This window comes from Dromiciops gliroides, chromosome 3, assembly GCF_019393635.1.
Source record: "Dromiciops gliroides isolate mDroGli1 chromosome 3, mDroGli1.pri, whole genome shotgun sequence".
NCBI classification, from domain to species: domain Eukaryota; kingdom Metazoa; phylum Chordata; class Mammalia; order Microbiotheria; family Microbiotheriidae; genus Dromiciops; species Dromiciops gliroides.
Genome location: NC_057863.1, coordinates 4,726,067 through 4,742,113, shown reverse-complemented (window position 1 = coordinate 4,742,113; position 16,047 = coordinate 4,726,067).

The following is a 16,047-nucleotide window of genomic DNA, read 5'->3' as shown; positions in this document are numbered from 1 at the left end:
ATGCTTTAAAGAATATACAGCATTGTGATCTTTTCCCAGGAAACCATCTTATATAGTGGAAAGAAGGCTGGTTTATGAGTAAAAGTACCCAAAATTGAAGCCCAAGTCCCCAATTACTCTCTCTTACTATCTTGATCAAGTTACTTCTCTCTGGGGCTCAGTGAAATTTGGGGGCTGGGTGAGTTGATTTCTGCATGCCCTTCCTACTCTAAATTGATGAACCTATTTTCAAAAAGTGACCATTCTCATTAGTAACCTTGGAACTAACGTTCAAATGAAATCTCCTTGATTAATGGCAGGCACTATCTTTTGACTCTTTTTGTATCCCCAGCTTAACACAGTGCCTGACACATGGTAGTTGCTTAATAAATATTTGTTTATTATTACTTGATGATTAACCTTAACATAAAATGAACAAAAGATGTGGTTTCTTCTTTTGCCCAATATTTATTACAATTTATCTTTAGGAGGGTGTGAAGCAGTAGTGTCAAACTCATATAGAAATAGATATCTAGCACTCCCCCAACACACACACACACACACACACACACACACACACACACCTCCAGCATAAATACTTAGAAAAACACAAATCAACATTATCTATTTTGGTTGTTGTTCAGTCATATCTGACTCCTTGTGACCCCATTCAGGATTTTCTTGGCAGAGATACTGAAGTGGTTTGTCATTTCCTTCTCCAGCTCATTTTACAAATGAGGCAACTGAGGAAAACAGACTTAAATTACTTGTCCAGTGTACATAGCCAGTAAGTGACTGAAGCCATGTTTGAACTCAGGAAGATGAGTCTTCCTGATTCCAGGCTAGGGGCTCTAACCATTGCACCACCTAGCTGCTCGAGATTATCTATGCTATATTGAATTTTTGTTTCTTTTGTTAAATATTTCCCAATGACATCTTAATATGGTTCTGCATGCAGTTGAGAGTTTCACTAGCTGCTTGTTTCAGTCTGTAGCTCTGAGTCTGATGCCTCTGGACTGTGAAGGACTCTTTATTTCCAGGACTTTTAAGGAGCTTAAGGTTTTTTTTTTTAGTGTCTTTTTAGTAGTTATTTGGAACTTCCTTTGCATGTTCATTTAACAAAGCCAAGTCTTCTGAATACTGGATATAGTTAGTTAGTGGTTGCTTTTAGCATTCAAGGATGATGATGTGACCCATAAAGCTGTTCACACAGACACTTAGGGTGGGCAGAGAAGGCAAGTACTTATGGCAAAACTTTAAAGGGTACAACAAGAGAATGTTATTTCTATAAAGTGTATTTGAATGCCAATAATACAATCATTGTAGGATATAGATATTTATTTTCTGATAAGTAAAGTAAATTGTATTAGAGAAAGGAAAACAGGAAGTTTGTATTCCTTAAAACAGGGAAATTTTATTGCTTTTGACTTTCAAGTATAAATGTATAAATGCAACTAAATGTAAATATATCGTTGTAAGAGGAGCACTTTAAAAAAAATAACAAGCATTTTTATTTAATGTTTTTAACTCCACATTTTATCCCTCCATCTTCCTCTCCCCCACCCGAAGTGGTAAGCAATCAGATGTAGATTATACATGTGCAATTATATAAAACATTACCATATTAGTCATTTTGTGTAAGAAAACTTGAATAAAAGAAAAAAAGTAAAAAAGAGAATGCTTCAGTCTGTGGTCCATGAATATCAGTTCTTTCTTTGAAGTTGGATAGTATGCTTCATCATTAGTCCTTTGGGATTATCTTGAATCTTTGTATTGCTGAGAATAGTTAAATCATTCACAGTTCTCCATGGAACAATATTTCTATCACTGTGCACAGCATTCTCCTGGTTCTGCTCACTTCACTGTACATCAGTTCATACAAGTCTTTCCAGGCCTTTCTGAAATCATCCTGCTTGTCCTTTCCTATAGCACAATAATATTCCATCACCATCATATACCACAGCTTGTTTAACCATTTGCCAATTGATAGATATTCCTTGGATTTCCAATTCTTAGCCACCACAAAAAGAGTTCCTATCAAGATTTTTGTACAAATGGGTCTTTTTCTCCTTTGGGGAATGTCTTTGGGATATAAACCTAGCAATGGTATTGCTGGATCAAAGGGTATGCACAGTTTTGTAGCCTTTTGGGCATGGTCCCCAAATGGCACACTTCTTTTCAAGTTTCAATGGGAAGGGAGGGAAACCACAATTTTCAAATGTTTCTTGGGTTCACAAACATCTTGGGACAGACATTCTGAGTGACCTGTGAGACCATAAACGGGACTGAGTAGAAACCTGAGATTCCACTAATAGCATTTCTTAAATGCTGTATGCAAAATATCCGAGTTAGAAATTAGTTCAAGTTTTTGTACCCATATCTATCTCCAACTGAATAAGAGAGGAAAAAAGAATCATCTTCCTTGGGGAGAAAATGGCATAAATTTTGTTTCTTTATATAGAGAGAAATCTGTGTTTGTTTTGTACTGAAGTAATTACCAAAAAAAAAAATGTAGCTTTTAGACCACATTGGCTTGGGCAGTGCATAGGCCCCAAACAGAAGGAAATGGCTCTGTGGGAATCAGCTAGCTGGGAGGGAGAAAATGGAATTGCAGATGAGGAGCAGCCAAAGATGAGTAGTAGGGATGAGGTTTGTAGATATAGAGGCCTGAGCTGTGAGGAACAGTAGACACAAGGTTGAAGGGTAGCATCATGGTCAAGACAAGGATAACCTCATTTAAAGTGATGGGTGGTGGGGTGGCATCTCCCTTAGGGAAATAGAGACTAGTGGGAGATCACTGGCCTCTGAGAGGGGGGCACAAGGTAGAGTGCTACTGGATGGGTGCTTAGAGGCCCTGCAGGTCTCCTAACTGACAAACATTTCCAACACTTCTCGTCAGAACTTTGCCCATGGTGACAATATTAGAGCTTTCTACATAGTCTGTCATCTGACAATTTCCAGACCCATCTGTGGAGTTGGAACAATGCCCATCCACAACTGAGCCTATGCAGCTTCATCGCTGATTAGGGCTCACATAAAGACCAGTTGAAATAGGCAGTTTGAATAATGAAACCTGGGAGTGGCCTCTTTCCAGCTGATCACATTGCTTCAAAGCCTGGGGACAGAAAAGGACTTGCCAATGGAATAGGAACAACTTCTACCTATGCAGGCTTATCCCTCTATCCCTGTAACCACAACTGAGATGCTTTGTTAAGCCCCAGGAACACTAGAATTGAGTCTCTTGGCTCATATGATGAGAATAAGGTTCCAAGAGGTTGTATTCCCACATTCAGAAAGTGTCAAAGTCAGAGTAGGAACCCAGATCTCCTGACCCCCAAGTCCAGTCTTTTCTCCATTATCCCACACTGCTGCCCAACATAGCCCAGATATATTTCCAGAGGCTAGTGGAAAAGACCCATACATGGATAGATCCCACGCAAGAATCTATCTCTCAACTATGAATATTTTCCCTGACTATCTCCAATGCCTGGAAAACTCTACCTGCTCCTCTCTATATTCTAGTTTGTCCGGCTTCCTGCAAGTCCCACTTTCTGCAAGAACACCTTTCCAGTCTTCTTTAATCTTAATTACCCCCAATTTGGCATATATATATACATGTATATGTGTGTGTGTATGTGTGCACGTGTGTTTGTACAGTTTGTACATAATTATCTTTATGTTCTCTCTCCTTTTAGACTATGAACTTCTTTTTTTTTTATTTATTTTTTTTTGCGGGGCAATGGGGGTTGTGACTTGCCCAGGGTCACACAGCTAGCACGTGTCAAGTGTCTGAGGCTAGATTTAAACTCAGGAACTCCTGAATCCAGGGCCAGTGCTTTATCCACTGAGACACCTAGCTGCCCTAGACTATGAACTTCTTGAGAGCACAGACTGTTCTTCCCTTTTCTTATCAGCACATAGTAAGTGCTTAAAATGCTAATTAACTGACTGATAAGTTGCCTCAAGCCACAGGTTTCACCAAAGAGCTAAAGCAAAGTCAGGTTGGTGACAATTAGTCTCTGAATTTGTCTTCAGATCTCAATCCACAGAATGGCAGTGGCTGCTTAGAGAAAATAAAGGGTCAAAACCAATTAGCCATAAAACTTGGGTCAGAAACCTGCTCTTAATGAGGGGAGAATGATGAATAATTCCTTCTAACTACAATTAAAACACACACACACACACACACACACACACACACACACACACACGGAGATAATTGATCCAATATCTAGATTGAACCAAAGAAAGTACAAGCAGAGGCTCCTCAGTGCAGGGCCAATTTGTGACCACATAACTATTCCCTCTGGTCACTCTCTACTCCAATCAATCTAGCTTATGTGCTGTCTCTGTATGTGACGTTCCATCTCCTTTCTTCCTACTCTTGCATAAACTATTCCCAGGCCTGGATTGGTCTTCTTTCTCATTTCTGCTTTTTGGAAACTTTAACCCCTGTCAAGAATTAGTCTGAGTACATTTTTTATTCAAGAAGTCTGACTTAATTCTCCTAGTTGTGAGCACCCCCTCCAAACACTTTGTTCCATTTGGATATATTTTATCTTCATTCATCTATGCACTGGGCGCCCACTGCCCATCTCCAGTCTCTCAAAAATGTAAGCTTCTAGACAGCAGGGGCTGTTTCAAGTTTGTCTGACACAAGGTAAGTACATAATAAACAATTTTCAATTGAATTGAACTCCACAGAATACCAAGATAATGCAAACTCAGACTGCTTTTGAGCCATTTTATAGGGCTTGGTAATTAGTAAATTGACAGGTAAAATAATATGATCCAGGCGGCAGCTAGGTGGCACAATGGATAAGCACTGGCCTGGATTCATTAGGACCTGACTTCAAATCCGGGATCAGAGACTTGACACTTATTAGCTGTGTGACCCTAGGCAAGTCCACTTACCCCTCATTGCCACACCCAACACAAAATTAAAATAAAATAAATTATAATATGATCTAAAGTTGATGGTGACTTTGAGAGGCAGCTGTAGAGATATAGGTAGTGATTATAGTTAAGTCTAAAAGCAGCACTACAGTTCACTATTTCTAGCACACACAGAATCAAAGACAACTGGTCCAAGTCTTACCTGACCTGCTTGATAATTCCCTAAAATATTCTTATTAAGTAGTCATCCAGCCTTTGATGGAAGATCCTCTACTTGGGGGTTGGGGGTATGGAGCTGACTTCCCAGGGAAGCCTGTATCACTTTTGTACATCTCTAGCAATTTGGAAGTTTTGCTTTAAATGGAGCCGAAATCTGCCACTCAGCAACTTCTAACCATTTTTCTAGATGTGGTCTGACCAGAACATAGGCCACTGGGATTATCACTGCTCCTCATTCTGGGCAATGCCTATCAATGAAGCTGTAGAGCACAGCAACTTTTATCTATTTATCCATTTTTAGAAATGTGTTTGCCTTCCATTTATTTTTTTGACACCTATCAAGCCTGTAACTACTAAACCCCCAGATCTTATTTTCTCTCGCTGGGGCTTTGTTTCGCACCCCCTCTGCACTCTTGGACATTGGAGTTGAAATTTTGAATCAATACTCTTAGATCAAATTGGCTTCTTTGCTCAGTTTATGATAGTAACACTTTCCTTTCCTCTGAAGAAGTTATTAGTGCCTAAATGTAGTAGAAATAAAAGCCCGAAAGAACCATTTACAGTTTATATTCCCTGACCATTGCATCAAACCCCACTAGATTGCGAGTGTATGATTCCCCAGCTACTCCTTGAGGGAAAAAAAAAAAAAACAACAGTCAATTAACTGGCTAACATAGCTAAAGGAAGTTACTGTGAGCAGTAAGTCATCTGACACCTCCCCGTGTAATTGTACTATACTTATCATCATGATACTGCAGAAATCTGAGGAAACTGCTAGTTAAGCATGAATGGTAGCTGTTGGAGGATGTGTCCCATCCTGCAGCAATACTGACTCAGCTAAGAGAGGATAGAATGGCTAACCTGCTGTCATCTTAAAGAAACATTCTCTTTGAGAAAGAAAATACATGAAACAAACTACCTTTGACTGTGTTCTCTGGTACTATGTGATAAGTCAACCCTTTGCTGAACTCCACCCTTGTTCCAGGTGGATGATAATGGGTCCTCCTTCCATTCATGTCCTTTGTCATCTTCTGGATATGTAGATACCAATGACCTCTTTGGGTTTTGCCTTGAGCCAGCTTTTTTTTTAATATTCTTTCAGATGATGACTTGAATTGCACTTTTCCCAGAAATATGTCCTCTCCTTTCAAGCCTGTTAATTATCTATCATCACAGGTACCATTAGAATCATTCTTCTCAAAGATGAAACTTCCACTTCTGAAAAGGTGAAGGTGACTCCAAAGAATGCTCTCCTCCCTGATGACTTCTCCATTCTTCCTCATCTTTCCTTTATCCCTATATCCCCAAAGTCAGAGGTATACAGTGATTAGATTTTTCTAAAGGAAATAGTTACAGTTTAATTTAAGGATGGAGTATACCCCGATTACATTGTTCACTACATTCAGGACACTTTTGTTGACCCCATTTTCTTGCTTTAATAACTCCTCTGCAATGATTTTTAAAGTGTGTGTGTGTGTGTGTGTGTGTTGAGGCAGGGAAGGGCATTTGGTTTTTCTCTCTTCTCTTCCCTTCCCTTCTCTTCTCTCTCAGTTTCCCTCTCCCCCTCCCCATCCTACTCTCTTTTCATTCTTCCTTACTTCCCTCTCTCCATCAAAAGACTGGTAGTATTGATATCCTTTGCTACTCAAATATTTTATAAAAATAAAAACAAATGGATTCACTTTTCAAGTGGCTTTCCAGAAGGCAAAGAGAAGTACTACCTTTCCTTTAATTGTTATGGATTCTTTCTTGACCTAAAAGATGTCTATTAGAGGAGTATATTAAGAAGGCGGTTTATGCTTGTGGGATCTATTGCCATCTATTTGTGAATAAGTTTGTTTCCATATACAAGCACACACCCAATGATTTGTGATACTCACATTCAGCATTATTGGTTCTGATGAGTGGAGCCAAAAGACTAATGTTCAGTAAGTACTAAAGCCAGATACTTTTTGTCAACACAGAGGGAGCCTGGAGCAGAGCCAGTCCCAACATCCTTCTTTGGATGCCCTCTTTGTGCTCATGTTTTTAAAGTATTTATTATGTAATTGATAAATTACCTTCATACAGCCACATACAAACACTTAAAATGAAGGACATGATATCTAGAACAGGTCCAGTCATCCATGATAACAAAGGATGCTTAGAAACAAATGACAGGAGAGAACTGCCCAAAATAAAGCTGGTAAGTTGAGAAAATACCATTAGTTACTCTCACAGATTACTTCATAAGCATTTATCTTTTCAGAAAGCAAGAGAATTATCAAAGATGTATGATGCCCACAGTCCAAGGATGGAGACCAGAGAAGAGAGGATAAAATATCCTGCTGGCCAGAGTAGATAGGATAATGATAAAAGTCAATGAGAGTAGGCAGAAGATTTCACTGGCTCTTATTAATGAAGGCCTAGGCGGGGGGGGGGGGGGGGGGATTGGCAAGGGGGTGGCAGGTTGGAGGGAAGAATCTGTGAAGGCTTGGGTTAAACAAAACTAAGGCCTCTTCACAACCTGAAATTCTTAGATTCTCTGTAAAAAATGCCGAGCAGTTTTCAGTGGGTTTTGAGGCCATGGCATGACATGGCAACCAAACACAAAATCAATCTAACACAATCCTGGGCTAAGTTAACAGAAGCCTGGGGTCCCAAAGCAGGGAAGTTTAGTTCTTCCTTTACTCTTCCCTGCCTAGGTCAGACCACAGATGGTGCATTTTTAATACCTTGATGTGAAATTTTAAGGACATTGACAAGCTATTGTGCCTCTAGAATACAATGGCAAGGATACAGAGCTGCCTCAATACCAGATTATCACAGGAATGATTGAAAGAACTGGAAGCAAGACACAGTGAAGACAGGATAATTCTCCTCAAGTATCCAAAGGGATGTCAGGTGGAAGAAAGAGAAGCCTTGCCCAGCCTGCTTCTAGGGGGCACAATCAGGAACTATGGGGAGCGAGGAGCCAAGGTTTCAGTTTGAGCTTCAAAGAGACATCCTAATCATTAGAATTAGAAGAAGATGGGCTGAGTTCCCTTGAGGTGTAGTGAGGTCAGGATCATGAGAATTCTTCCACAAAACCCTGCATGTCCTGTTATCAAGGAATTGGCGAAGGAGAATTCTCCATAGGCAAAAGATGTTCTCTGAGGTCTCTTGGCTTCTTTAGTTAATTTTTCATCATTTGTCACTGTAGTAAAATTGGTGATGGATAAGAATTATATGAAGTTTGAATATGCATCAGAGGACTAGACTGGTGCATTCAAAAAACCATAAAGCATTCTATTTTGTTGTAGACTCAGGGACCAAGTCATAACCCTGAGTGAGTAAAGCAAAATATGAATAAATATGGATATGGATATAGACATGATGACCCCCATAATCAGTATATCAGCAAAGGCAGTACTGTCTGAACATTTTTTGCCAGATCTGGCTTTCTGAAACAGAATCTTCCCTATTTGATAGCTTCTAGAGACTATGTGCATCTCTGTCACTTGCTTGTTGTGTGACCTGGCTCAGTTGCAAAATGGAAACAATAATACTGGCTCTAGCAACCTCAAAAGGCTGTGTCACAAGGAACAGGCTTTATAAGTCTCAAAGCCCTAGAGAAATGTGAACAACTTATTTTCATGATTCCAAGAGCCAATAGATATCTTTAGTCTCAAGCAGCACCTTCACATTAACCAGATGTTTCCCTCAGTGTACCTGTATATCTGCCCAATTATTGGCTATACACTTTACCTTAGAGATCATTTCATGCCCATCCAATGAGATACCCTTACCAAAATTGTTTCCCTGGAGAAAAGACAAATTATAAGTAGTCATCCCTCAGTGTGGGCACTGAAGACATCCAAAATAACCTCTTGGCTGAACCCCACAAAGAGTCCAAATTTTTAAATCAGAGAAATTTGGCCTTCTACCCTCACATCTCTTTAGCCCTTAGTTTCTCCACCCCATCCTACCCCCCCCATACCACCTATTGCTTTTCTGTTCTTTATTATTTTTCTCATTCCTATAGATCCTCTTCATTTAAGGATCTGACCCAACCTGACATCATGAGATCATGGATTTAGGGTTGGAAGGGACTTCATAGGTCATCTAATCCAATTCCTCTACTTTATGTATTGTGAAACTGAGGCCAAGGTGTGTGAAGTACTTGCTTAGGGGTGTAAGTGACAGAACAAGGATCCCAAACCAGGTTTTCCAACTCCAAACTAAGTGATCTTGTGATCCAATAAAAGCTTACATTAAGGCATTAGTACCTCCATAGATATACCCCCAAATCTGACTTTGAGTCTGTAATTTCATCAATGTGGACACTCCATCAATTAATGGAGATGATGTCCCATCCATGCCTTCTCATCATACATGACTCGATGATGGACAATGGACATATCTGACCCCTGACAGTGAACGCTTGTCCATGTAACATAGTAGGGACCTTTATTAAATTCTCTTGGTATATTCATAACAATGAAATGGACCTCTTATCCTTCCTTTTCACAATGTGACCATGTCATCTTTCAATCTAGCCAAACATTCACCTGATATCCACTTTTTATAGCACTTCTCTATTTTACAAGACTCGATTCTTTTACCACATATTGCAGTCAGCCTCTCTCCTGCCCTCAGTATAGTCTTAAAGATTCATTATTTGAAAGACTGTGATATTCCATGACACTCATCATGTAATATCACCAAAATGACACTGGTGTTTAAATGATTAAACTTTGTTTTCTGGAGAAGCATGAGGTCACTGAAAGCACATTGTGCCCAAAGGTAATCCAACCAATACTCCCTCTTTAGTTTCATTCTCGCCGCAGAAAAAAATGTAGGTCATTCAATCTGAACTCCCTATTCTCCTTTCTTCCTCATCTTTTAGCACTCAGGTGCCTTCTGCCACCATCTCCTCCTTCACCTCCATGTCACATGATGAGGTAGCTTTACTCCTTTCCTGGGCGAACCCCTCTCCTTGTTCAAATGATTCCATTTCATCCCATTTCCTCCAAAATATTGTTCCCTCTGTCATCCTCACTCTTTCACTTATTTTCAATCTCTCTCTCTCTCTCTCTCTCTCTCTCTCTCTCTCTCTCTCTCTCTCTCTCTCTCTCTCTCTCGTCTCATTTCCCACTACCTTCGAACATTGTCATGTCTTCCTAACTTGAAAAAACCTCACTTGATCCTTCTATTCCAGCTAACTTTTGTCCTATATCACTTTTGTCCTTTAGTACAAAACTCCTCAAAAAGGCTTTCTACAATAGGTGATTCCACTTTTTCTCCTCTTACTCTTTCCTTAACTTCTTACAATCTGGCTTCTAACTTTATCATTGCACAGAAACTGCTCTGTCCATAGTTGCTAATGATCTCTTCATGGCCAAATACAATGGGTGGGCTTTTCTCTATCCCCATTCTCCTTGACCCTTCTGCAGCTTCTGAAACCAATGATCAGTCTTGTCCTTGATGCTCTCTTCTATCTAGGTTTCCAGGTCATCATTCTCTCTGGTTTTCCTTCTATCTATCTGATCACTCTTTCTCCGTCTCCTTGGCTGGATCCTCCTCCAGGTCACACCATCTAACTAGAGCAGTTCCTCAGAGGTCTATCTGATCTGTCTTCTCTTCTCCCACTATACTACTTACTTGGTGATCTTATCAGTTAGCATGGATTTATTCATCATTTCTATGCAAATGGTTCTTAAAATTTACCTTTCCTACCCCAATGTATCTGCTTCCCTCAATCTTGCATCTCCAACTGCTTTTTAGACATCCCCAACTGGGTGTCCAGTAGACATCTTAACTCAATATGCCCCAAACTGAACTCATTATCTTTCCCCTTAAAACACTCCCCCTCCCACCTTTCCTATTACCATAAAGGGCAACCACAATCCTCCCAAGTCCTTCAGGCTAGCAACCGAGGAGTCATCCTGGATTCCTTATCATCTCTACAACCCCCACCCATTTCCAAGCTGTTGCCCAGGCCTTCTGATTTTACCTTTGCCATATCTCTCTTATATAGCTCATTTTTCTCCTCTGAAATTGTCTCCATTCTAGGTCAGGCTTTCATTAAGCCATGCCTTTATTATTGTTATAGCTTGCTGGTGGGTCTGCCTGCCTCAAGTCTCCACTCCAGGCCATTCTCTATTCAGCACTAAAGTAATTTTCCTAAAGCACAAGCCTAGTCATGTCACCTCCCTATTCAATAACTCAGCTGGCTCCAGGAGCAAATACATAATCCACTTCTTGGTCAAAGCCCTTCTTAACCAAGTCCCCTCATCTTCCCAGTTTCCTTATACCTCACTTCCTAACAGATGCTCTTCAATCCAGTGACATGTGCATCTGGTTGTTCTAGGAGTAAGACTCTCTCCAATCTCTTGACTCTAGGCATTTTTCTCTGGCTGTCTCCATGCCTGGATATCCTTCCCTCTCTGCTCTAACTACTGACCTCTTGAAGCCCAGGGGCTTCAATTTCCAACTGAAAGTCCCTTTTCTTTGGGGGAAGGGAAAGTGATTTGCTGATGAAGGCAAAGTTAATATATGTCCAAGGAAGAACTGATCCAGGTCTTCATTCTTCCCTCCCCTCCTTGCTATACCTTACTATATTCTTGCTATATCCCTACTCTACCTTACTGTCTCTCCACAAAGAGTTTTACCCTTAAACACATAAACAACTAGCCAGTACTGCCAAGTTACCATTGAAATTTGGAAATGACTAGATTACATTTGGGGGACCTTAATGGAAAATGTTTTCCTTTCTGTTTTTCTTTCTTTTTGAGGCAGGTGAGGAAGTTGTATCTCCCTGCCACCATTGTCTCTGGGGAAGTTTGCCCCTAACTCCTATCCATTAGCACTTTCTCCCTCCTTTCCCGATTACCCCATTTATTCTGCTCAGCGTCTGCTTTATACATATTTGTCTGTGTGTTATCTTCCCCATGAATAAGCTCCTGGACAGTAGGGACGGCTTTTCCCCTCTTTTCTCTTTTTGTTTTCTTCACTGCATAGCACTGTGCTTGGCACAGAGTAAATATTTAATCAATGTTTGCAGATCGATTGAATCCCTTGGTTATTTTCAGTATATGTAGAAACTATACATACAGATATAAATATAGAGATGGAGATCTAGAACATCAGAGACTTACATGGCTATAGATCACAAAGTGATTGATGACAGAGATAAAGAGGAAAAAGATAACCAGAAACTGATTGAGAATATCCATAAGGGGTTTATCAAAATGCATCTCAAAAGCTGAATGTCTACATCCCAGGAATATCTCTATAGATATTTCACTGAGGGACTCCCAAAAAATCAAAAGTCAACCAGGGCTCAAAGGAATGAATCAATAATGGGAATTTTATGGGGTAGAGAGAACATCAGGTTCTGTTTAGTTATAAGAATATTTCATTCAGTAGTGGTGATTATCCCAACAGTAGTATTATAAGGGGACCCTTTCATCTTTCTCCTGTTGTTTGGTCCCACAGATACAACATATGCAGGAAGAAGAGAGCTGCTTCAACCAGTGAATTGAAACTTCTCATTGCAAAAAGACAGGGTCATTTGTGAACCATCTTCTATGAACTCCTAATATCTTGATTCTTGCCAGGGCCTTCCTATAACTCAAGATGAGATTTTGAATAAGACTAGTTTCTTCATAAAAGGGCCAGCTAGAAGGTGCAGTGGATAAAGCATGAGCCCTGAATTCAGGAGGACCTGAGTTTAAATCTGGCCTCAGACCCTTGACACTTGCTATCTGTGTGACCCTGGGCAAGTCACTTAACCCTCGTTGCCCCTGCAAAAATTTTTAAAAAGGGCCACATTTGTGAGTCTGTGTCAACCCAAGGTCCTTTAGCCAGTCTCCTTTTTCTCTTCAGTTCATCCAGACATGTGGTGGCTGTCCAATGAAGTTTTAGGGAGGGGAAGGGAGGAAGAAAGGGAAGTGAGGGTGTCTTTTATAAAAGTAAACAAATTAGAGAAAAATCCCATTAAGCCATCAAAATATGAAAATAAATCCTCCAGGGTTCAAGACCAAAGATTGATTGGGGGTAGAAAGAAGAATTGGGTTCATAACTCGTAATGTCTGGTGTTCATCATGTAAGCTGTGCTTACTATCAGCTACTTCAGAGTCAGCTCAATACTTTCTCCTTGGCCATTTTTTCCTGATTACTTGTCACACTGGGAAGCAATCAGCATTTAAGTTTCTATCTGAGAAATTATGTTGACTCAGTATTACAGAAGAGAAAAAATGTTCAAGGTCAGACACATTAACTGTAAGCCAGTGGTGAAGTGAAGAGTCTCCAGACTCGGACTTACTGCCCTCCTTCTGTCAGTCTCATCTAGCAAAGTATCACTGGGGTTCTCATAGGCACACAAAGCATATCAGAGAACTGCCTTAGACACAGTATTCCTTTGTTTCAACAATACATTGACAAAGTCTCTCACAATAGCCTTTGGGGATGGGATGGAGAGATATAAGCTGGTTGACAGTAATTTTAAGTAAATTTAGAATTAATCAAATGACTGAACAAAAATGTGTATTAGTGGAGTGATGATAACCTAGAGGGCCACCTGCAAGTCAGTGACAAAAGTCCCTATCCTTGTTCTGATTTAATTCAATACTTTAACAATAATCTGGATGAGAGCAAAAATGACATGTTGATTAAATTTCCAAATGATCCAAGGCTTGGAGAGTCAACCAACACACAAGATGATAGAATTGTGGCACACATCATACAGCTGAAAAGGGTTGAGTCACTGGATGTGGGCTCAAATACTGGATCTGAAATTTACACTTTGTGATCAGAGAGAGACAGAGGGAGAGAGAGAAGGAGGGAAGAAGGGAGAAAGGAAGGGGGGAAAGAGAGAGAGACAGAGAGATGGAGGGAGAGAGATAGACAGAGACAGAAAAAGAGAGACAGAGACAAAGAGAGATAGAGATAGAGGCAGAGAAAGGGGAGAAACAGATAGACAGACACAGAAACAGAAAGAAAGAGACAGAGACAGAGAGTTGAGACAATCTTTCCTTGTAGAGGGAAGGCTAAGTACATAGAATTGCATATAAAGCCAGACCTGGGCAAAATGTGGTTTTGTTTGGCAGAGCTGTTTTTCTTTCTTTCTTTTTACAATATTTGTTTTACAGTCAGTAAAGGGTTGGGGTGGTTATATTCTGAAATGATAGTGATAGAAATATGAAACACAAGAACAAAGATAAGGGGATTTTTAAAGAAAACTCAAGGTCATTGAAGACAGGAACAGTCTCTTCTTTGTATCTCTGGCATGTAGCACAGGACATCACTCATGATGGGGACTTAAATTCTTTCCACATAGAACTGAATTGAATTCCATGAAAAAGAAAAAAAGAATAAAAATTAGACCACCTTTCAGTGGAAGTACTATGGAGATCTTCACAAATGGCCTTTTAAAAAATCACATTGCGGGGCAGCTAGTTGGCGCAGTGGATAGAGCACCGGCCCTAGAGTCAGGAGTACCTGAGTTCAGATCCGACCTCAGACACTTAACACTTACCAGCTGTGTGACCCTGGGCAAGTCACTTAACCCCAATTGCCTCACTGAAAAAAAATAGAAGAAATCACATTGCTCTAAAAGGGCAGCAATGAGGATGCAAGATATAACTATAATTAAGGCTAAAACCAACACTGCCTGGATTGCTATACTGTAGTCACCAGACATTGAAGGTTGTTTGTTTTTCCATGTCATGAACTCAGATTGAGCTTTCCATCCAGTATAACTCTTAGAATATTTACATAGGAATAGTTATTTATTCCTCTATCCTCCATGTTATATTTTTGAAATTAATATTTTAACATGTGGATGAGACTTTCTATTTGTCAAGCATAGATTTCAAGGAGAAGCTGATATTGAACCATTAATGCCTAATCGTTTGTTCTTGTCATTAAACCAGTTCAAAATCCACCTATGTATAGTAACATCTGGACCACAATTCTCCATCTTGTCCAAAGATTAGATGAGAATATTTGAAAAAAAATCTGTCAAATTCTAGCTAAGCAGGTCTATATGATCCCTCTTTCTTTTTTGTTTTTTGATCTGTAACATGGGGGGTTGGACAAGTTTGCTCCATCTTTATATCACATCACCCTGATTTTTCATGATCCTCATCCAGGCACTGGAAAATATTTTTTTTCCTGGGTCCCACTCAATGTTAGAGATAGATAGCATCACCTCCCAGAGTGATCAAAACCCAAGCTCCAATGAGCCTTCTATATTTGTAGTTCACAGCTTCCTTGGCAAGTAATTAAGTGGTTTTATTAGAAGCATAAATCAGGGATTTGGAATGGAGTAACTGTTCAGTGTAGAATAGAATGGGAGAGGCACAATGAGGAAGTGGGAAAAGAGAAGAGTTGAAGCAGAGACCATGCTTCAACTTACTATGTGACCTTGTCGAAGCCATATTAAATTTCTGACTTTCAATGACCTTATGTGTAAGTTGGGAATAGTAATATTTGTACTACTTAGATCAAAAGGCTCATATGATAGAAGTACTTTTTTTATTTTAGAGCATTCTAGTAATTTTAGATATTATAATTAGCATAGAATGGAATAGAAGAAATAATGAATGATGAAATCTCAGGCATAAATAGAGAAGGTAATTTTTACCTAGGGGACTTTTCCAAAATTCATTACATTGAATTTTATAAAGAGCTAGCTACTTTGTCCACATGTAAAGCTGATGCTGTTCCCAGTACCCGACTTCTAGCGTCTCAGGAACACTCATAAGATTTGGGCAAGAGAGCACAGTGAGTCTGAGGTGGTAAAGTCAGAAATTGCAAAATATAGCAATTTTGTCTTTGGTCTTATCTCATTTCTCAGGGATCCTTTACTCTTTTCATTATCAGTCTCATTCACTTCAAATAAAGGGATGAGAATGTGCTGGCATTCTGGGATTTGTCATTAAGAGGTATGAACATTCCCTCTTAGACCTAAAATCAATTCATACTATT